This window comes from Anser cygnoides, chromosome 6 (assembly GCF_040182565.1).
Source record: "Anser cygnoides isolate HZ-2024a breed goose chromosome 6, Taihu_goose_T2T_genome, whole genome shotgun sequence".
Lineage (NCBI taxonomy): Eukaryota > Metazoa > Chordata > Aves > Anseriformes > Anatidae > Anser > Anser cygnoides.
In genome coordinates this window covers 23,425,753-23,450,124 of record NC_089878.1, presented here as the reverse complement: position 1 = coordinate 23,450,124, position 24,372 = coordinate 23,425,753, and the positions used below count along the sequence as shown (strand labels likewise).

Here is a 24,372-nt window from a genome sequence, read left to right as displayed (position 1 = left end):
CAGCTCTCAGTCTGAGTAGTACCTGAAAAGGACCTCTATGGACTAATTTTCAGAATCACATTGTAATGTGGGCTCATGTCAATCATCAGAACAGACAGCTTCATCCCATGATATAAACTAGTTATACATTCAAGAGCTGCCAGAGGATCTTCATTAAAAAGGAACTTAGCATTAAAAGAAGAAGGTTGTTTTATTATAATACTTCAAACACAGTTTTTTGTTTTATATGTTCTCAGAAATCTTTTTTGTTCTTCTTCACAATATCAAAAAAGTGCCACAGAAGCAGCAAAAACATTAAATATTCCAATTTTTAATGGGAATCAAGGTAGCTTTCTGGTTTAAGGCATTAAAAATCATATACGTTTTTCTAAATATATTCATGCCTTTGAATAACAAAAAGAAGTCTCTAGATGTAATAGGAGGATGTTTTTAATCTTTTGTGAGAAGGGATTTGCAGAGCTGACTACTCAAGGTACAATATCTACTGGCAAAGTATATCAGTGAGAGCTTTATACATATAAATTTGTATAAAAGCTTTGGGCTATCCACAAGCTTCCAGATACCAGTTAGATATTACAATCCATGTCATTAAAATTTAATATGATTGTGTTAAGAAGAAAACATTAACAATATCCATGTAAGTAAATCATTGACACAGTAATCTAGTATTTCAAGAAACCTTAACAGGGGTTTATTAAAAAATAAATAGATAAATGTATCTATTTACCTATATGGGTGTCATTTCAAAGAGCATGATTTAAATATAATTTCACAAGTCATGCAACTTCCTCAAAGTAACTGGAATATTTTGATCTAAAATTGCTGCTGCATACCTACTTCCTACCAGGATAAAGAGTTTATAGGAAATTAATTGAAATAAGAAGGTGTTCCTTTATAAGAATACAGTGTAGAGTCTAACTGGTTTTGTGCTTACCTTTTTAAACTATAATACTTATATTCTGCATTATTTTCTCTCCTGAGAGATGTTTATTTTTATTTTTTAAGAAGCTTAGTCATCATAAAAAAATAAGACGCATTCTTGGTAATAGTAATACGTAGCATTTCATTGTACAGTGTTTTCTATTTTCTATTATTGCCCTCACAATTATTACATAATTAATTATTAACAAGTTAGTGAGTTCTCCTGTTGCCCTCATTACCATAACATCTAGCACCTCTCCAACACTAAAAAATTTCACTTCTGAATGTCCTGTGAAGCAGGAAATATTATCCTCCCTGTTTTACAGATGGGAGACTGAGGTGCAGAGGTTCTTATTCCCGTATTCACATTTTATAATTATGGTAGCATTAAAGGTAATGGGATTGCTTTTAAAACAAAGTTATTCTAGTCATCATCAGTGAGAAGATGAAAAAAAAATGGCACAAAGAGATTTAAGTAAATTTAACAAGGTTGCAGAGGAACCAAAGTCTTAATTAAAACAGAGATGTTCTTGTCTCCTATTTCTCTGGACAGACTACTAGACTTTCTATATTTATTTTTAATGTAAATCAGTTATGACGGGTTATAGCAGTAACTGTGCATGATATGATATGATAATACAATATATTGCATTTTTCAGTGACTCTCTTCAGAAAATTCTCTGGAAGCAGTATCATTAAAAATGAGTTTCAAGAGCTTAGAAAACCCTCCCGGTGAGTGAGTTTTTCCAAACTCACATGAACCCAGGGATATCTTAATTAAAGTCTTTCTGATGTTTAAAGATAAAACAGACATAACAATCCTTGCTCTTTGGGGTTCTTAAAAGAACTCTTTTGAGGAAACCTTCTCTCTCCGCCATGCTCAAGCCTTGAATTACACATAAACGCACACAAAATATCCACCTCAAAAAACACACTACAGAACGAGAGCATGACAATTACTTTGAAGTGCTAGCACCTTTGCTAGCCCTTGTCCTTGGAGCAGTTAGCAGTTCAATCTTTGATTCGGCCTTTATCGCTGCCTAACAGGTAAATGGTGTTCCAATCTTCAGCCTGAAGCACACACATCTGGAGGACTTGTTCAGCATAGTTCAAACCTCTGGCACAGAGCTCTTGTCAGCATTATCAAAGTCAAGAAATTAAGGGATGAATGAAAGCTTGCTTTTCTGCAACTGATTATATATAAAGAAATATAGTGCAGCAATAAATAGGACGAAAAAGGATCCACAACACAAAAGCGTTCAGTGAGGCTGCAATTGCTGCCAACGATCTGTTGGCCATTCATGGTTCCCTCTAAGCCTGTGCAATCTCCAAAGATACACTGCACCTCATACGATCAAGTCTTGTATTCACAGCCTCTCTTACTGAGCATGTTTTTAGGAATGCTTTCTGAAATGGTATGACAGAGGACAGCATGAACCTTGCTTCCATCATTTGGATCTGCAAAGGGTATTGCAAGAAGCCTTATGTCTTAGAGCATGCAGACTTATAAAAGAAAGTCTTCTGCAGGGCTAGCCCAACTTTCTGCCTTCAGATTTTGGAAAGCTATTGTGCATTGTGCAGTTTTACATTGCTTGTGGGGATTTCCAGAGTTTATTCTAGAAGATACTGCTTATTTACTGCAAAAAGGATTTTTATTTTTGTTAAACAATGCAGATGCCTGTGCAATGAGTTCCCATCAAATTATACAGCTGATTACCCTTGGCACCTCATTTGAAAGATTGTGAGAGTATCTTTAGCAGTAAATCCGCAGTCCTGTAATTTCAAATCAAACTCCAGAAAGAAATAAGAGAAAGTCAGTTTGTCATAATTCTGCTGGCTACAGTAATTGCTTAACACTTCTGAATTCAGTGCAATATATTCTGCACATTGTCTTCCTTTAACACCTCCTCTATGCTTATGTTCACCTTGTCCACGTGTCCCCCCCTGCTTTTCTATATGCTGATTACACCGATTTGGAAGCTCAACACCTTTTTAAAATATAAAAATAATTTTGCAAGTGACTTCCAAAGGGGAAGAAATACCTGTAGTTCAATCCTGTACTTTCAATCTCTCTACTTAAGGAAAGAGGTGAGATGCAGGTACACAAGGTAAGTATCCTGGACCAAGTGAACACGTCTGAAGACAAAGGAATTAGGACCTTCTATGACATCAGATTATCAGAAACTGCCTCCTAACTTCAGTTGTCAATTCTCACAATTTCAGAGCTATATTTAGTGGTTTATATTGGCACCTGCAGTCAAAAGCATGTGGAAAAAATAGATTCCCTATAATAAAAAATCCAAGTTATGCAATTCATGCAAGTTTGCAAGTCTCAGGCTCCATGGAGAGTGAGCACTTAGTGGGACTTGAACAAAAGGAGATTATCAGAGCGCTTTGAGGAGTGTCGATATTCGCCTTCCCAGAACACAGCACTGGAAAAGGCCTACGTGTTACTCAAACTGCAAAATCCTCAGCTGCTCCTCTGTGCAACACTAATTCAGCTAAGATTTGACTAAGTCGATGGGTTTCACAAACAGACTCTATTAGATAGCCACAAACTGCAGGTTCCCTGGAGTGTGCAGATGCCTGGTAATGAATACTTTGCTACAGAGACTGAAAGCTTCATTGAGAGAAATAAAGGCAAAAAGTGATTCCAAAACAACCAAATGAATTACAAGAAACAGCCTGAGGTAAAAAATCAGCTTGTCCCAGGCTTGTTAGGTCCTGGGAAGTCTTAGCTAGCACTTTGTTCTGCCCCAAAATTATTGATTAGAGGATAAAGACACTGTAACATCCATGATACGGTAGCAGACATTAATTGATTCTGCAAGAGCACCTGTGGCAGCGTTAGCAAACTCATCCACTTTCACTGCTTATTGCAAAGAAAAGCAGCTTTTTGTCAAATAGCCTCAAGGTGGCAAGTTGACCCATTCCAGAAACGAAGGTTAAAGTTTTCGGACACCTGAAAACTCTGAATGGCCTTCAACAGCAGCTGAAGAGATTAGAATTATCATCATACAGCACAAAATTAACATAAAGAAATCAATATGACTAAAACAATTGTATCCAGCTTTTAAAAAGCTACTAAATAAAATATATTGATGCAAAATTAGTCTTAATTCTTTAAGTCCGAATTGTTAGTTTTCTCATTAATGAAATCCAACTCACTCAACTTTTCAGCAAACCTGCAAAAGCTTCCAAAGACACCTTTTCTAAACAATGATGTACACTTCAGTAGCGTGAAATATCTTTGGTTTTAAGTATGAAGCATACTTTGTCTACAAATGGCTTAAAGGGTTTTTTAGAAAACATTAAGAAATTAATCATCTGAATGTAGCCACTTTAATTACAAAGGAGGGGAAAAAATATTTGACCTTATTTTTGACATTGTTGTTTTACTTCATACTATAAAAGGGGTATTGAGTGTCCCCCCTTATCAAAGGCCTGTAGCCGTCACTACACCAGAGAACCTCACACAGGTTTTTATTTTTTTCAGAAAATGCTTTAACTCCAGGATTTGATGTCTAGTCTCTTCTTCACAGGCATATCTCTTTGAAGGAGACTTTCTCTTTGTCATTAATGTGTAAGCCAGTCAGTCAGACCTTTTTAATAAGCAGTTGAAGAGCCACTGTCTTTAGCACACAAAACTAACAAAAGCCTCATTAGTCAAATGAACAAAGAATAGTTTGAATATCAATGTATTATTTTACAGGAAAGCTTCCTCCAAGAGAATCTCAATGCAATCCTTTTTACTGGGTTTTCTTGTGTCCAAATTTTAATGTTCTGGACCCTACCTATGAAAAATTGATGAGCAAAGAAAGCTGTTAAAAGAAGACATCCATTGCATGTCATTCTTGCAATGGACCACTGTATTCAACAATAATTCAGAAAGTAGAGAACAAGCTTTTTTCTTTTTTTTTCACTTTTTTTTTTGCCTTTTTTAAGTTAAACTTGTCTACGTCTAAAACTTTTTTCTGCTGTCAGTGATCTGTAGCATAAATAACCTTGCATCAATTAGCAAGGTTATTTAAATGACCTCTGAACAGCAGAAGAGGCCATCAAAACTATACAAAATTCAATAAAAATTTCCTGTTCTTGTCACAAGTATGGAGTGAAATCTCTGTTTGGATTGTCCATAAGCAATTTGGAAGAAGTTATAAAAGTTGCATATAAAGATTTCATGAAACTAAATTCAGAGAACAACAAGTCAAATCCTTAATTATTTATTAAAAGAAAGGAGAAAAATCTGAGCAATTATTCTGTAGAGATAGTGCACAATGTGTTTTCTGTATACACTAGAAGGTATCATTTATCCACTTTTGTCAAGAAATGTTCAGAAAACACACTGGAAGTACCATAAAGTGTAAACATACAGAAGGTTTCTGCACAAACAAGCAATGTGGTACCACAACATTTTTCATTTTGTGCTTCCTAGACTCACCATGCAAACACAGATACTCAATGTTAATATATTATTTTGTTATTGTAATGGCATAATTAAAAAATAAAGATGGATCCATCTGTATCCAGTTTCTGTATCTGTATCATTACAACAGTTGGGGTTTAGACAACTGCCATCATCTTACCCCTGCCATCACAATGGTTCCAAACAATGTTTACCAATATGGTGATAAGTGTTATATAATAAATGGCAAATCTAATGCCCAAAATTTGCTCTCTTGGCAAATCATAGACACATGGTAGCTAGCATACCTGTCCTTTAAAAACCTGTAGAGCATAATCAGCATGTTTCTCTCAAAATGTAGCACTGTTCTCCAGACACTATTCTGTTTCAAAACAACATTGTGAAAAACTTCATACTGAAAGAGAAGAAAAACAGCTGCAAATGGACATAAAATGTACGGTTGGATAATAATTATAATTAAAAAGTTAAGACACTCAGGGGAATGAATGTGTAATAAAGATCCATCTAGATGTGTTGTTAGGCACTAAAATTACGACAAGTGCTTTCAACCACTAAAGTGTGCCTTTAAGGCATATTAGTATAGGTTGAAGGGTTTTGTCTTGATGCTGTGACATGGAACAGCAAAGATTAGCAGGAAACCTTGGAGGTACAGGACCAAACTAGATGAAATTTGTAATCATATCTGATTATTATGGCAAGTCCACACCAAGATGCAGAAACAGAGAAAAGAGCGAATAAAAACATCCAAACTGATTCCAGAAATGAATACTAAAAATGAAAAATCATGGAATTCTTTCTTTTGTTAAAGAAACAAAAGTGTTGACTAGAGAACTTTTGGGCAAAACACATTGGAATTAAGGAATGCTTCTAATACAGAATTGCAGAAAAGCCTGCCCTATAAAGGTCAGAAAATAGAACACTAAAAGTGGCTAGAGAACTGGCTTGTATATCTGATACAAAGGTTACCTGTGGGTATGCAGGGAGTTTATAAGTAAGATGATGCTGTGAGCATTAGAATTTGCACTGGGATTTTTTTGTGTCTTTTCTTTTTTTTTTTTTTTTTTCCCCCTCTTTCTATATTGATGACCTGGCAGAAGAAATGTGAAGAAAGGTGAGACAGTTTTTGCTGACACAAAAATGGGATGAGGGAATCAGTCAATACAAAAGTAAAGAGCAATACAGATCAGAAAGTCTTAGGACAAACTAGGATTGTGAATGGAGAGAAGCAAGTTCCAGAAGTTACCAAAAATAATAAAATAATCAAGCAAGAAATGAGAATCATTAGATCAAAACTAATCTCCTTTGCAAAGAACAATACGAATGTGATGAAATATGATGTATTTTGGAGTATAAACACATTATTCGCCATAACGTAGTGATTTACAGTGGTGAAAAGGCAAAACAAATTCTGAATTGGATAAGCAGCAAAGTCAATTGAGGGAAGCCCACCATAATGAGCAAGCAGTCCAGCCAGTGTGGCATAACACCAATAAGTTATTACCTCAGTAAAGAAAGCATAGTCTAGCATTGCTGAGTGTACAACAAAGGAGAGCAACTTTATATGGTAAAACTGGGATGTGGAAACCTTGATTATTTATAAAGCTAAGGGAAATTTTGTGGTTGTTGGAAAGTGGAGGCGATTAAGAGGAAACTCTATTAAGGTACACACAATCCTGGAGGGAACAGAAAGGAGACATGCTGCAGGCTATCTGAGCTGATGTTAAATAAAAGTACAAGGGGTTATGAACTTCAGCTGGGGGGAGAATTGGACACTAAAAGAATTTAGGTAGAGTTTTCTTGCACTTCTGCCCTTAGTGGAAAAACCTACCAAGGCCAGACATTGTAATAAGAAGTATACAAAAGGAAATGTTGGACAAGTAGGAAATAAAGTGTATTGTGGTGTGACTGTCCATTTAAAGTTCTATGGCAGCTATTGTAAGGGTCTTTTGCCCTCCATCTGTCAGAAACTTTCCCAGCTTTCCAAAAGTTAAGTCGCTTAATTCACTTTGGGAAAATAATAATAATAATAAACTAGCTCAAATACTTGAATTCCTAGGATATAATTCAAAAATACAAAAGTCTAATAACAATAATGCCATGCACCATGTAATATAAGACCTAGCATAACTTAGATTTTATATTAATTTAATTGCTAATGGGAGGTGTCAGATGAGATAAAGAAAACAAAAAACTTACACTCATATTCCTTAAAGAGAACCTATAGTTTTGAGGCTTAGAGTACAACTTCAATTTTTGTACCAAACTTTTCTAGGTATCCCTCCCCAAAATATCAGGATAGCGTAAAGGTCATGCCAATGGTATTGAATTTTGGACAGAGAATCTAATCACAAAGTACCAACAAAAAAAATAAAAAAGTCAGACAGAGGACAGCACCACTGGATTACTACCAACTTATAATGAATATAACCCTAAGAGATATTGATATGTGTTCTAAAGCCAAGTGTTAGAAGTTTCCATATCGAAGTTTCCTCCCCACCAAAGATGAATCTTTGAAATGTATTGGTTTTAACCAAGCTACTTCTGAAATCCTTTATATTTTGGGGGTTTTCATGATCCTCTTCTCCAAAGACTCCTAAAGCCCTTCCCCGTCCTCCTTTCTAGCCGTTTTTTTTTCCCCTAAGGTAAAATACTGCATTTGACCTGAAATTAACTGGCAGGCCTACTGAAAACAAAATATCAATCCTAAGCAAATTTGATTGTTTTTACAAACTTCTGCTGATGATTATTATTTCCTCTTGTATATAGCCACTCCATGTGGCAGCACTGGTAACCTGCTTTTCTGTTTGGTCACCTCGGTTCCCCAAGGCATTTTGTTCACTTCCCCTGAGATGCACACAGTCATAGACTCCTCCTACAGCGACTGCAGGGCCAGTACTGGAGCCCATGGAAGACCCTGGGGTACATCCAGCTTTAGGCTAGCCAGCACCACTGCACCTATGGTCTCAATGCACACCAGAGAATACTTTGGGCATTATTACAATATTTCCAAAATCAAACAATTATTATCCAAACACATTGTTAATGTTGCACTTTGTCAACTTCTGACAGTATTATGCAAGGTCTAATTTTAATGTCGGATGGATTTGAAAATCCGAGCGCTTGATGTGTTCACACAGAGCATTTTGCCAACAGGACCGACAATTATGAAATGTATTTTCATTTCAGAGCAAAAGCCAAGTTAATAAGAACTCAGCCGTCCTTTATGGCCTCACTTTAAAATAGGCTACTTTATCCCAGAAGACTGCTGCTTGAAAACCATCTATAATACATACTTTTTATAATCCTTTTAAAAGAAAAATGACCATAAATGACCTTTGTGCCTATATTAAGATACATAGACATTCAAATACAAATTAGAGCTTTGTTTCTGACTTCAGTAAAGCCGTTGTTCGTTACAGGTGAAATTTACTGCTGCTAAATAGCACGTCTCAGGACCACCCACAAAATAAAGTGTTTAGAGATCATTAAGCCTGAGCTTTATAATTCATATGCTCCAACTTAATATTGGAAGTTTAAGTTTTTACAATTGGACTCATTCAGTTATTATTATAGTAAGTGATTAAAGGTTTGCTCCTAATGAATGACAAACTTGCAGGTCTCACACAGAGCAATATTGAAGCACGTGAGTGACTGCATTTATTTTAACTACCAGCTAAAAAGAAAAAAGAAAAAAAGAAAACAAACAAAAAGATTTGAAGAGGAAAATGTACTCCCTAAACATTTCAAAGCACAGAAAATTGTCTTTGTCTATTATCTCATTGATTTTTTGAGAAGCAAAGGCTGTTATGAGGCCACTGAAGAGCCTTCTTCAATCTTCTAGCATTTTGCCCACATGATCGCAAAATGTTTTCACTTCCTAAGCCAATTTGGTTAAAAATTCACTTGGTTAACAAGTCATTCATAGAGAGATTTTTTTAAAAGAAGAGTTTACAAATATTCTGTCCTGACAGCATACATGAAGTAATAATTAAGCACACACCACAGGATTAAAGTCATAACACTTCTGCTTTGTTGTCTGTTTTAAAATAATTAAATATAGATATATATATTTGGAACACTTTTAAGGGATCTTTGATAGAGATGTTTGATTTCAAATGGAACTAGCATTCAGGACTAGTTTTTCAAATACCTTTGAGCTCTTACAATCCTACCCTTGGAAAGATAGCTCCTGCTCAATGATTCTTTGCACACACAACTTCGTATTACCAACAAGAGCCTGCTCAAGTAAGGAGCTCTTTAAAAAAAAAAGAAGAGAGATTCATTGGAAGCTGGACTAAGATCTCAGATTCATTTTACACAGACCACAGCATGGATCTACTTAATGGTTACTTTAGTTCTCCACAGAAAGATTCAAAAGGTTTTCATACCTCATTATCATTTATCTAAGCATTCCATTACCATTGAATTTATCTTCACCATACCAAGTAGGGCTCAGAATTAAGAAGGTTTAGTTACAAAAATGCTAAGAGCAGAAAGCTAACACATGCTATGCATATTATAATGAATGACCTACTTTAAAACATGCCTACATGCTAGTTCCTACACCCTTTTGCCAGTTATTTTCTGCAGAAATTTTTGAGTCCTTAATTAAGCAAGGAGGAAGCCAAGGGCATGGGTTTGTTTGCAAAGAAGTTGCAGTTGGATGGCTGGCGCGTTTCTGTAGAACAGAGGGAGCAAAGGAGAGCAGTGTGCAATGGATTGAGACAAATGGAAGAAAGCTCATCTCAGGACAGTGGCCCATATTGCTGAATTGTGCTAAAGTTCTCTAACACTTGTATATGCATAAGTGACACCGTCTATTAATATGTGTAAAAAAATCCACTTGTGCTTGAATTTCAGATCTGAAACAAAATTACTTGTCTTAGCAGCTTACAAAACTATTGGGTGGGTTTTGCTGTCCACTTGAGGATACCTTCCAATAAACTGTGTGTTGGGTTCCTGAGATTGTATTAATATCAGATTTTTAAACTAGTATCTTCTAATGACTAAATTTTAAAACAACGTAGCAAAGAAAGTGGACTACAGCTTTTGTGAGATGTTTTTTCAGACTGATGGGACGATTGGCATTATGCAATTGTGCAGCTGGGTTGCTACTGCCAGGAGGAACTTCCGAAAGCAGTGGCAGTTTCAAACTTTACTTTCAAATTTATTTCAGTGTTTAGCTTTGGCAGGAAGTGTTTTTCTCCATATGAACTCTCAGACGGCTCTGCTGAGCAAACTAGGTGCTTTTTCCTTTCAAGTTAAACCCTTTAGATTACTTTAACACTGTTCTTTGTGGTTTAATTTATCATATGTTCTGGCACCATTTATCACTAAATGCAGAATGATGAAGAAATGGCTCTATTAAAATGGAATAACTACTGAATTAAAAAGTTGTTAAATGAGTTGGAGTGCAGACTCCTGTTAACAATATGTGGGAAGGGTGTTTGGCTGAAATAAATTACTTTCACAGTAATAATTTGAGAAGTGCACCTTTGGAGAAACATGTTCAAAAATTCACATCTTGATTTCCTGACTAAAATCACATTTACCACTAATAATATTTTTAAATTAGCTTCACAGCCAAGGTGAGGAAAAATTTAGTCATGAATAGTTTGGTTCAAAACCAAAATATTCTTTACTTAAAATTTTGAATTGCAGTTTAAAAATATACATGCAGAATACAATAGCAGATTCCAATTAAGATATATTTCACATGCTCACCCTTAACTTTCTGAAAATGCTTTTACAATCTTTCAATGCAGGCTGCCATATCAACTTGTAAATAATATATAGCCCTGTAATTCAGAGTAGTCTGCATAGTAACTCTCTGAAAACAGTACATAGCCAACTACCTAATGAGTCCAGATATACTTTCATTTTATTGATTGCAGCAGAAAATGTAGATAAGAGAAAGTAGAAAGTCCATATTAAGTGACGTAAATGGTTTCAGATATAAAAGTTATTTTTTTATTTTAAAAGAAATCCAGTTGAACATGACAACCTATAGCATTTGTTAATAATAATGTATTTGTAACAGCCTGATTCCAAACAATTATTCAGCATAGCAATTCACTTTATTCTTGCACTTAATCCTTTAATATAATCAACACATTTCTTGCGGTTAACAACAGCATTTATTCAACCCTTATTAGGAAATTATTTACCTCAATAAAAGGAAGTGTCTATTCATCACTAAAGACCCTTCTGCACTGATTGATTTCACTGGAAGCAAAAATAATTTCTCAGAACTCACGTGTATCATTTTGCCCCTTTGAAATGACCTCCTAAGGGATATCTTAGAGTCACATAGTGGCATCTTTATGGCTTTAATAGAAGATTTTATTTTATTTTTACGACATGTTACACAAAAGATGAAAAAGCTGCATTCTGGCTCAGTTTGTTTTCAGGCTGTTCTGTGCTACCAAGTACGGAAATGGTTATCCCACAGATCTCTGTCTACATGCTGTATTGACAAAGATCACACACATGGTGACAAAGCAGAGGCACATCCTAAATATGCACTCATGGGCATTTTTAAAGAAATTTAACCATCCTGCAGAAATTGGTATCAAACAAAAAACCATAATGACCAAAATGTCCACATTATTTAGTACAAGATTGTATACTTACACTAAAATGATAGACTATGATACCTGAATGTTAGTCTTATACAACAGACAATAGTTTAGCGACTGCAAGAGCCACTTGATCCTCCCACAGAAAATCCAAGGAGAGGGCCTTTTCACTGCTCCTCCAAAAAAGGAAAATGATGATTAAGTGTACCTCAAACCATTGTGTACTTTATGCATCTGAATAACAGGGGCCACATATAACATAAATACTCCTATTTGGTTTTAGGTCTGGTCAGAAAAAAAAAATAAAATTAAATTAAAAAAAAAAAAAACTATTTTTACCTCTATAGGCTGTGTGACTGCCAAAGCTGTTTTGAAATCCAGGGCAGAACTATACACACGGGCCTTCACACTCCCCTTCCGCACTCATCTGCGTATATACCATCCTGCTGCTTTTGGCATGTACAAGAACACAAGGAGTAAGAATAGTAGCACAGTGACCCACTTTCTTGCATCCTTCTTTAGCTTTGATATAATACATTGACAGTTTTTTCTACACTAGCTGAAGACCCCTCCATATGTGTACACGCTCACATCACACTCTCCTTCATGCACTCTCCTTCATGCTGTTGCACCATGCTCATGTGACCACAGCAGCGGTGCCTGCCACCACCATGCCCTTCCTTTACTAGCTAACTCTCCATCAGCTCTACCTTCTTACGCTGGAATTAATACAGAAGAAAAGATCATAACTCCAACAGTGCTTTGAAGAGAAATTGAGATTTTTTTCAGCAAATAGTAATGCAGATGAGTTAAGAAGTGAATGTTGCCTTCAGCTGGAAATTATACTTAAGAATGGAGGATGCATACCATATAGCATTTTCCAGTATGTAACTATGGATAAAGTAGAGTATGAATTTAATCTCAAGTATTGTTTTTTTTTCAGCCAACAACCTGTAGATAACTTAATTTCCTTTGTACCTAGAAAGCAGCTGTTGCATAATATAATATATTATAAAATCTATTTGTTAAAAGGACTTCTCAGGTGGTTTACCACATTTTTAACTCAGCATGTAAACAATTTTTTACTTTCCCAGGCTCTTGCCAAATATTGCCTGAATATTTTGTGCTTGTTTTCTCCCTTCATACCCCCCTCTCTCTCTAAACTTTGACAGGTATATTCCAGTGTAAAAGGAAATAACGTGAATCTCAGTCTTTCACAGTCAAAGTAATGTGAATTTGAACAAGTGTATCTTTACTGCTATTCACTGTATAGTGTACAGCATGACCACTCACCAAAATGCATTGGAAATGAAAAGGGTGTATGTATTGGAATGGTATTTTAAACAAACATTAGTGAGTAGCGAGTCTGTCTATCCCACCAGTTAACTTCAGAAATTGTTGACTGATTATTACCAAATTTAATTTAAAGATAGGGATTTCAGAGGAATTTAGTGTCCTATTGGTATGATGGAAACAGGTGCCATGTAGAGAGGAAACATCCCCTCAGAGCACAGATACCAAAGCTGCCAAGCTGCTTGCAAGCTCCAAGGCTCCCAGAGAGTGTTGCCACCCACTGCAATGCAGCTGCAGCTCATGGCCAGCCCTGAAATACAAACTGGGTCCCACAAGTTCCTGTGGCCATGCAACAGTAACTTCTGATACCTTCCATGTAAAAAAGAACAACAAAAACTACAATAAAATACAGTGTTCTACCTGTTCTCTTCTGTTTGACTCTGGAAATTCCTGCAGATTCAAACTGGATTTAGGGAATAATTATAAAAATTCAAACAGCTGTCATTCAGCAGCACTGAAACCAGGACAAATTCTAAGCCCCTTTTAGCACAACTCCTAGGGATGTGTTTTTTTTTGTTGTTGTTTTTTTACAGTCTCTCTACCAGGCCTGTAACCTTCTGAAGCAGGAGTAGCCTACTGAAGTGCATTAGCAGTGAGAGAGGGGAACGTCCAGCTTCACAGATGGTCATTGTTCTAGGTAAAATTCTTGGAAGAGTACATTTACAATTTAAAACAAAGTATTTTAACAACTTTTTATTTCTTTAAACTTTCTCTCATTAATGTCTTATTTCCTTTAAAATATGTACAAAAGAAATTTTACCTTTAGATAGTCATTTTGATTTCTTTTTCTTTTTTTCAGTGTTTTGTTGTTGTTGTTTGGTTGTTTTTTTAAATTTAGGCTTTGATTTTAATATTTAGGAAAAAAAATCTAAAGAAAAAATGCTTTATTGACAAAGATTCCGAAAGACTAACAGTTTTTCATGAATATGGCTTTCTAATAGTTAATATCCATCCATTTAGTATCTCTAATTATTTTTCCTTTGCAGCTTTGATGGGTAGTTATAGCCTGGAATAAAAACACTGTGGTAAGGACAACTGCACAGCAAGGTTAAGTGCCTTCTTGTCTTCAGTACCAATAATTACCTTTAAACAACAACAAAAAAAAGCTGTTTTCAGGTTTGACAGTTCATTTACTAATGAGTATGTGGACCCAATTTATAATAAAGTAATATTGACCAGAAATAATCCTGCATTGGTACTCATCTGAATTATTTTATTGTTCAAGTCTCCTATTAAATAAATTGGAAAGGATTAATTTTGCAAGATGGGATTGTCAGAGGCTGCTGCATAAACTAGATGCATGTCAGCACTAAATTTAATTATTGATCACAATACAATAGTGCTGAGTATTCCAATCCCCAAACAGCTTCCAGTAACTATCAGCAGATTCCAAATATAGAAAGTGACGGAAAAAAAAAAAAATCTGATTGCAGATGACTACATTTTAAAATAAATAAATAATTAATTAGCTTCCATTAAAATTTTTTTAAAGTACAATTCAGATCACTCACTAGAACATATAACAAGTAATCAGAAAATAAATGTGCTCCCTTCAAGTGACAAACTCTAATGAAGTAGTATAACATTATTTTAATTGGGGAATCCTACAATTCCTGAGTTCTGGAAGAGAAATTATATCTGGAAATGGAGGTCGGTTGGAGCACAGCACTCTCATTACAACCCTTCTTGTTGGAAAACAAATGGAAATATTGCAGAACATACAACAGAACACTGTACTTACAGAAACGTATCAAGGGAAAGAGACAAGTGAAACCCATTTTCCAGCTCTAATTATTTTCTCTAACTGAAGAAAGCAGCTTAACAGGACAATCACAATGTTTTCTAGAAGTAGTCAATAGTGGATAGTTTTCCTTTTCATTTGAGAAAGTTCAGAAGAAGTGCAGCAGAAATGCCTAGCTATAAGAGGTTTTGCTTCTAGTCCTTAAAATCTCTCAGCGCAAGAAAAAGAGGTGCAGACTAAGGAAACACTGTTGGGTTATTTTGAGAAGAGTTCCAATGCCAGAGTAATAAGCATAAAAGCTGCTATCTTAGCTGTCTTAGATATAGGAATAAAGAAGTCTAATAGCTGGAGAGAAGGCAACAGTTTACACTTTTTTTTCTGAAACTCAATGTCAAATAATATAATATTGGAATGGTTGTTGAAAGCAATTTTACCCGTTTTATTCTACAGAGTTACTGTCTAAATTCATAGACTTTATTCATTTTCATATAAACAATGTTAATGAAGCGATTGTTTTTGTACTGAATTTTTAATGTGCATCCTGACAACATTTCAGCTTTCTCTGACCTTTAAATTCTTTCAAGTTTACAGTTAAATTAATTTTCCAAACCAGCATCAAATACAACTTTGTACAGACAGTGTGAGGCCACTTGAACGTTATCATCATAAATATAAAAGAAAAAAATCCCAGCTAATTTTAAGTCCATTCCAAAAATAAAAAGTCCTTCTAAAATGATAAGCTTTTGTTTAAAACAGATATAAAGTTTTAACTTTGACTCACTGAAACACAGATCAATGTTAACTCATAAATCTGGGCTTCGTCCAACACCTATTGAAGTCAATAAAATTGCCCCCTTGACTTAACCATGTGCTGGATCACGTCCTTTGTGACAACTATAACACACTTGCCAAATGTTACATCCCCAGACCAGGAACGTTTTAAATTGAGCATTAAAAGTTTTCATTAAACTTCTCCTATAATGCAAAAACCCAAACACTGCCTGTTACTAAGCCCCACTCCTGGAGCATCTCCCAGGAGCACTGAGCTCTTCTGATGGGTCTGCAAGAGTGCTTGGCAAACTTGCTGCTTTTAGCAAGGTCTGTGCCTGACTTTGGCAGCCATTAAGCACCTTTCAGCATAGCCTGCTCTAACATGTCCATGCTAGTTTAGGTGTATTCTGCTAACTTGAAGAAATCAATTCCTTCTAAAACCATCTCAAGTTATTATTAACTTCCCTAATATATGCCCTACAGCCAATTTGAAGCTTAAAAGCAACATGGTATAGGTCTTTACACACGAAGCCACTTTAATCTGGGGAAAAACATGGGTTCTCAGCCATTCCTCATGACACTAAAGCCTGGATACAAGGCAGATAAAATCTTTTCAGTTTGGGGATACTCATAGCAGAAGAGATTCCAGTCCATTCAGTTCCCTTCTCCAGCTGCCAGTCACAGACATGCTGGCATTTGTTGGGCAAAACCCCAACACATCAAAATAGAGTTACAGAGGATGAAGGCTAGACAGTTAAGAGAATCTTTTATGTAAGCCTATGCATTCAGGAAAAATATTTTAACATTTTAGCATTTTGAAAACACTGCAAAACAACTTTCAGAGAGGCATTTTTCGCCTCAACTCAGTTCACTTAGTGCACATGTAGAGGAAATCCCTTTATATCCCAAGAGATTTGCAACGCACAAAATAATTATTCACTGACAAGACTGTAAATTAAACCTCACAGGTGAAGAGGGGGGTACCAAAGGCAGATGTTTTCAGCAGGAACTGTATGGCAAAAACAGCCCACAATCAATATTATTACTGTTTCGATAATGCCTAGAGGCTGACAAATGTTAGGGAATTACCATGACAGGTTGGTGTTTATAATTCCCTGAGTCTATCTGATGATACTCTGGCCTGGAAAATCTCCAGAGCAGTTGGGCTACCCACCTCCTTATTCCTCTACCTGTCTTCTTCTGAATGAGCAGAGGCCTCTAACACAGTAAAAACCTCTGTGGCACTCCGCAGCAGTCACATCATGGGTGAAAACTATTTTTTTATTTCTCACCATCCTGGTAGCTCCTGTGAGATTCGAGCCAGTAGCGGAAGGAGCTTTGATTCACAACACCTATACTGCAGCATCAGGAAGGCTGTTGAACTTCTGACAGTGAGACAAATGTTTTTGTTGTTGTAGATAAAAATTGGACTACTTTTGCCCTTCACAAGCCTGGTTGCCAAATCTAGGAAATGATGGTGGTGTGGGCTGAGGAGTTACAGTGATGACTTTAATCCTTTGCATTAGTGTTGTAGGAAAAAAGGTCAGAATTACAGCTCAAGTAATGCTTAGCAATTATTTGACAGTAACCTGCTAATGAAGGCCTGCCATCTCAGATTTAACATTTACTGAGGTTTTGAGCAGAGCCACTGACTAGAAGGCACATGGAGAGGACTGGATCACTAAACACAGATGCAGCCAGAGCATAAGACAGTGAAGACGGAGCCCTGCAGTGCGTCCTGCAGCCCAGGATGGAGTCCCCACCCTGCCTAAGGCAGTGCCGTTGAGAAAGACATAGTTGCTGCCTATCATGAATTGCTAATATGGAAGGTTATCAACCCTTTCTTCTCCCAGTAAACACAGATTTGAATCCACAGCTAATAAATATCATAAATCAGATTACACATGAAAGTATAATCATGAGGGCTATTCAACAACTTGTAGCAGAATATAGTTAATTCTGATGACTAAAAACGAGAAAAAAAAAAAGTATATTGAGAAGGTTCCTCACACAAATGTCATAATGATGGGCAATAATATTTATATTGCTTTAATTTGTAAATGCCAAACCTAAATTTGCAAATTGGCTAATTTGTAAAAACTGTAAAATAGCAGCAGTTGTATAGATCAGATAAAAACAAGAGGGCAGTTAATGTAATAAAATACATATCTGTTCAAAATTATAGTTTAACATTATAAGAATTTACTTTTAACTTATTTCAATTGTTATTTTCACCTCTGAAACAGGCAGATTTAAACTGCTTCTTCCGTACAAGCTGTCCAGAAATGCGTACTGCTAATGTGCTGGGAAAATAATAGACATTACTCGTAAATATCCTGTAAATATTTTAGTCTGCCCATTCCCAAAAAGAGAGAACTTCAAATATTTTCACATTAAATTAAATGCTCAAAATTTCAGACCTGAAAGCCACTGTTGACTTTTATCATCACACTCCCTCAAAACAAAGCACCTTTAAGGAAAAAAAAAAAAAAGAATGAAGATGGTAACTTCCACTTTTACCATAATCAAGGACACCAAAAAAAAAACGGCTTTGTAGGGGCTCCAAGACTGGTAAAATTGGCCTTACCAAGTTTTTTATTCCCTATGCCTCTTTATTTTTCTCTTCAAATATGAACAAACTAAAAAATCCTACATGGAGGAAAATGATGAAATCCACCCAGAGAGAGTCATGGAGAGCAGCTTAGAGTTAAATAATGGAACAGCTTTGTGGTTACCATTCACACAGCTCTCCAAGTCGGGGCTATCAGGCAATGAAGTAGAATAATGAAGCTACTCCTTCAGATGAGAGATAGGCTTTATAAATATGATCTTTTGTACAGCAGCTGTAGGAGAACTGTACACTTGAAAATAAGCTTGTCATATCTCTGAGAGTAGGTGAAGTGGTTCGGGTTTGTGTATGCTTATGAGTTTCTGGCAACATTAGTAATTTTATAGAAATAAAAACAGAACAAATAAATTCTTTAGGAGAAAAAGTTTTCCAGTGTATACAAGCCGGTGGCTGAATACATACATACGTGGTCAGCAGCTAGTTATATGCATATGACTTACAGACCAGGACTCACAACCTTCATTTCCAAAAGCACAGGGCATCTTTTTGCTTACATGCTAGAAACATTCCTTCTATAACAGCAGCATAGGGGTATAGCCTCTTTCCAAGCTAGGCTAACAGGGCAGTACCTAATGAAATACATAAATAGATCTGACATCCTGTCCACCTGGGACCACTGGGCAGTAGCAAACACACAAAATATCACATTATATGCTCAAACACTTGGTGTATATGCAGCATGCAGACATTCACCAACTGGTAATACCAGAATGATATTTGCACCCATAGTGAGCAATGTGTTTTAATTTCCAATTGTGCCACATAAATAAATTCCTAAGAAAGAGTGAGAACCAGTTCTTGACATTTTTAATGTGGATTAATACCTAACTCTTTAAAGTCTTACCACACAAAAGCTACTGCACAACTGTTTGTTCTTTCCTTTTTTCAGGGGCAAGGAATATTTGTTTTCTCTTCTAGGTGGCTACCTTTTCTAGTTCAAAAAATGATTCTCCATTCCTGTGGTTTCTGGTAGATGTTTTTTGCTTTTCTCATCAGACTACTCCAGTTTTTTAATTCCTATTAACCACATAAATTATTGAAACAAAATATTTATTTTCTTCTATCGTTTCTATTCACTGCCAGTGGACTAAGCTTATCACAGTGATTCTAAGTTCACAGATTTAATATTCAATTTCAGGATAAGAGATTGCTTCACCTGCCACCAACTCTGAAATTGGTACTGGTGTTGCAGGTGGCAAAAGCCATGTGAATAGCAAAGCCACAAGCAGAGGTGGTACTGCTGCCTTTTTTGTTATTTCTGTGCTTCACCACACTCTCCAATATTTTCATCATGTACTTCATAACATTTTAAATAAATTGATACAAAGCTACAAAACATCAGAACTACAGTCACTGAATAATTATGAGATCAATGCGCCATTCAGCAATTCTGAGAAAACATTCAAACGACCTTGCAGAATGGAACTCCACAAGCAGACAGCAAGTGTGCCAGGGAAAAAGAAAAATTTCACATGCCAAATCTGCATGTATCCCCTGTGTATGTTTCCTTCCTCTGGCTCTGAGTACCAGGGGAAGCAGAAGGGAGGAACAAAATTACATACCCTACACCCCCTATCTTTTTCTACCTTACTTTCTCCTGGAAGGTTTCATTGTATTGGATTCATCCAGACTGCCACCCTTCTTTTCTCCTCCTCACCGTCTCTTTTCACAGCAATAGGTGGGAAAAAGGCAAAGAAAAAATGTGCTCATGCAAGGACAGCTCCAAGGAGTGAAACTGCTCTGTACAGGCTAGAGGGAAACAGGAGAAGGTAGAGCTGGCAAGTGAAGAAGGTTAGGCTAAGCCAAAGGCATTTAGAGAAAAGATGAACAAGAGAAAGCTAAAAGCAAAAGGGATGTCTCAAAGCATCCTCTTACTCACATTCATGTCAGAGGACAATGAACAGGAATTGAAAGAAAAGGAGACCAAACCAGGAAAACTTTGAAAAAAAAAATATAAAGAAGAAGAAGAAAAGAAAATCTACTCTCATTCCAGGGAAAATATGGTAATAATAATAATCAATAAATAAAACCACAAAGAAACACCACCTGAACAACCAGGAAGATGACAGACAGAACAGTAATAAAAAAAGAGTATACAAAATAATCTGGGAGTGAGAAAAATAAATAAATAAATAAATAAATAAGGACATCATTAAGTAACTGAGCAACCAGGAATATAAAGCTGAGTAAAAATAAATAAATAGATAGATAGATAAAAACAAAAACTGTTAAGAGATGCAAATACCGTTTTCCTAACTTTATCTCCTCAATATTTTTTTCCATCTTGAAAGCCAGAGAAGTAGAAAGGAAGGAGTGGAGGGAGTAAGGCAGCTGGGAAGAGATGAGCAGCCTTCCCTCACATCCCAGAAGACCACCCACACTCGTTGCAAAGATTTTTCCTGTTAATGGCCCATCAGGTCACTACACGGACAAGGGCTGAGGGGCACAGACGGATTGGACTGTGACAATAAAGACTTTTTAATTTTGAAAAGTAGCTGCATCATGGATGTTTGTGGTTCAGTTGTTCCTTAGGCATCACTGTCGCATGCATCAAATTACCACATTTTCGTTGACAGAAATACCTTTCAGAAACAACTGGAAAACAAAATTTGCTTTTGCATTAAGCAGCTTTTTCTAGCTCTGAAATTTGACACATGAATTCGTTTTAAAGGTTAACCATATTTTAATTAATACTCGGTATTAAACCTGAGAGGAAAGGGGAAGCAACAGTCTGTCTCTGCATTTATTGGTGGGAATGGTGGCATAAAACCAGAAAGCAACCTGCACCCAAAATAGAACATGTTATAATAGGAAGAAATTGGTAGAAAGCTGTTTCCTTACCCTGAGAGAACTTCCAAGTTTTTTTTCTTTTCTTTCTTTCTTTTTTCAGATCAGACTGTTTCTGGTTCCCAAATCAGAATAATAAATATATATATATATAAAAAAAAAAAAAAAAAAAATCAGGTTTACTTATTTGAAAAGTTCCTTGTTTTAATAATTTGAAATATCTAGTATGTGTTTTTGCCTTTTTACTATAACTAGTCGGTCTTTTTAAATGATGTCTATTTTTTTAACTAAAACTGTTTTGTTTTATTCTTGACAAAATATTTTCTCTCCCTCCAAAATGAGAATGTGAAAGTAAAACTTTTTCACAAAACTGATTTCATCGAAATGCAGTTTCCTGACAAATTTTATACACGATGATTTGACCCAGAATATTCTTTCTTGATTGCTACTTTGCCTCATGTGAAAACATCCACGAGCCCATGCTTATTTATTACTGAGTAGATGGGGTGCTCTGAGGAGTGTCACGCACTTCAGCACACAAGAGCTCATCCTGCTAACAAGTCCGTTTGCCCGTCTGCTAAGGGAGCGTGTTTGCAGATCATCCACTGCACTTAGGAGTCTGCAAAACACCCATATTCCTTATATCCCATTAAAATATGCTTCTGCTCCCAAAGGCTGCAATGATGCAATCCTGACATTAACTTAAACTATGTCTACCTTACACACAGAAGCAGTTCAGTATATTTCAACTCTGCATGACACAGTTTTAACAAATTCATAATCCATCATTCATTTTGTGCTGTAGAGACTCTGTATTCTCTAGCCTGTCTTTTATATTCTATTCCCCCATCCTTATTGCATTCCGTTCGTTCAAGTTTGTCTTTTTGTATTTACTATACGTGAGAAATATTCAAACAAGGGAAAAATAAAGACACTTTAAGCAATGATTTCTATTCTTTACATAATGTTCTGAAAGGTTCCACATGACAATGCTGGCAGATGTTGATGCATGCAACGCTTTAGCTAAACCAGTGATTGACAGGTACACCATTATTTCTGCAATCTGGACTGACTGCTACACAGAATAAATGCTAATCCTTATCCATTCAGTTGTTTCTTCACATTATTCAGTTTTTTCCCTCCAGTGTAGGAATGACTTGTTTGTTGCACTCCTAATCCTATGCCTTTGTGCCAATGGACACCAGACTGCAATGAACACACCTGGACAACTATTCTCTGATGAGACTGCAGAAATGATAGCCATTGTAGCAAATGCCCTCTAGTAAAAGCCATGATATGTGACTCGTGGGGAGCCAAAGAATAATCCTAGCTTCAATTAATTGAGCTATACCTAGAGATTTTGTGTGCTTATGTAGGTATCTCATTTTATCAAGGCTGCTTTGCATGCAGAAAAGATGCCTCACAATATAAACCTATACTCCAGCCTGTTTTAAATTAGGTCCTCCACGATATGTGTGCTCAGGAGATGGAAGACTTTTTCTGGGTTTAATTGGATGTTAGCTTCCACGCGTTCCAAGGAGTGAATTGCGGGGGGCTTTGATGCCATGGCACATAGTGTTAGATTAGCAGTAAGAAGATAGCAGATTCTGAGTAAGCTATCTAAGAAATGCATTTGCAGTGGGAAAATTACCTTGGGACAACCAAAAGCAAATCTGGAAGGGGTTTTGATTTGAGAATATTTTTCATCTTAAGTTCTGCCCTGAACAAGTTGGTTTCATGTTGCACACAGAGAGAAAGCTAAGCTTAACAACTTGTATAAGACTAACCAATTTATAGCAGAAAAACATGGTAAAAGCTGTGACAAGAAAATCTTATATTAAATGTTTCCAGGACTTTTGTACAGAAGTCAGAAATACACATATAACCATGATCTGCTATCAAACAAACAGACAAAGGAAGTGGTGTGTAGGTTATGATCCCACTCCATCCTTTGTATCTAAATTTTGACACTCCTCTGGAAAGGGTGAGCTGAGCCAACAACAGTTCATGGACCTGGGCAGTTTGCACCTCCCACTGTTTTGCTTTGGAGTTTGGGTTTCTCGTGTCTTGTTTTACAGATAGGGAAGAAGATAACAACTTCAGCAGACTAGAAACAGAACTATGAAGACAGCATCACAAAAACATAAAATTTCTTGTAGTATTATGGTCCAACAATCATAGCTGCACCTTTAAGGAAAACCTATCCTTTTGAGTCTACTTTGTAGGCTTAAATAAGTATCTTATGTTTTCACTATACTTTACAACAATTACATGTCCTACATATTTATGGTAAAAAGGTTGGTGAGGTATTCTCTGACACTTCCTTGAAAGTTCTGATGTTGATCCTTGGTGCAAGAACATACTATTTGCACTCCGATAAAGCAATGTTTGATGCTTAGAGTAGTATACCAGTTAATCTGTTACCAAAAGAAATAAACTGTAGCACTTCTTTTGATTTGTTTTGAAGGAACTCTTCAAAATAAATTATTTATCTAGAATATTTGGCTATATCTGGAAATATTTAATGTAAGCTGAACAACTTTGCAGGGGGTATACTTAGCACATATGATTACATTTTCTCCCAGAAAATGGATTTGGTAAGTTGTAAATTCAGCATGTAGATAAAATTTTGAGATTAAGTCAGCTAAAAAGTTTGCAGCACAGTGTACAACCATCATGTAAACGCACATAAACAGATTGTCTTCCAAAGGAGCTGATCTAGGCAGCAATCCAGAACATAACTGTAGTGCTGTGAACTTGATGAAGTGGCCCTAAAGAGAGAGACTCTCTGACCAGTAGTTAAATCGGTAACAATCCTTTGAGAAACTTTGATTCAGTGGGGGTAAGGAGAGCAGCCACCTGGCAGATGGCAAGCTGAGAAGATCGCAAAACAGCTTCTAATAATGCTGAATGACAGCAGACTTTTTTTTTTAATTTAAAAGATAATGGATCTTTATAATCAAAACCTGCATTGTACATACCTGCCAGGTACCATGGGGCTTGCTAGTTGGCATTATTAGAGTAGGTATCATCAATGTGACAGCTGGATCAGAAGCAGAAACAACACACACAGCAGCCCAAACTGTGTTGGTTTGCCCCTGAAGCCCCTGCAATTGTTACAGTTCCTGTTTCTTCTGTCTTTAAAAATAATTGTGACAATAAGGTA

The 24,372-nt window shown here is 36.2% G+C and overlaps 1 long non-coding RNA gene across 3 annotated transcripts in view; it reads right to left on the bottom strand.

Moving 5' to 3' along the window:
- Positions 1-24,372, bottom strand: part of LOC106029942 (uncharacterized) — a 165,209-nt gene that overhangs the window by 56,042 nt on the left and 84,795 nt on the right. The window lies entirely within an intron of this gene.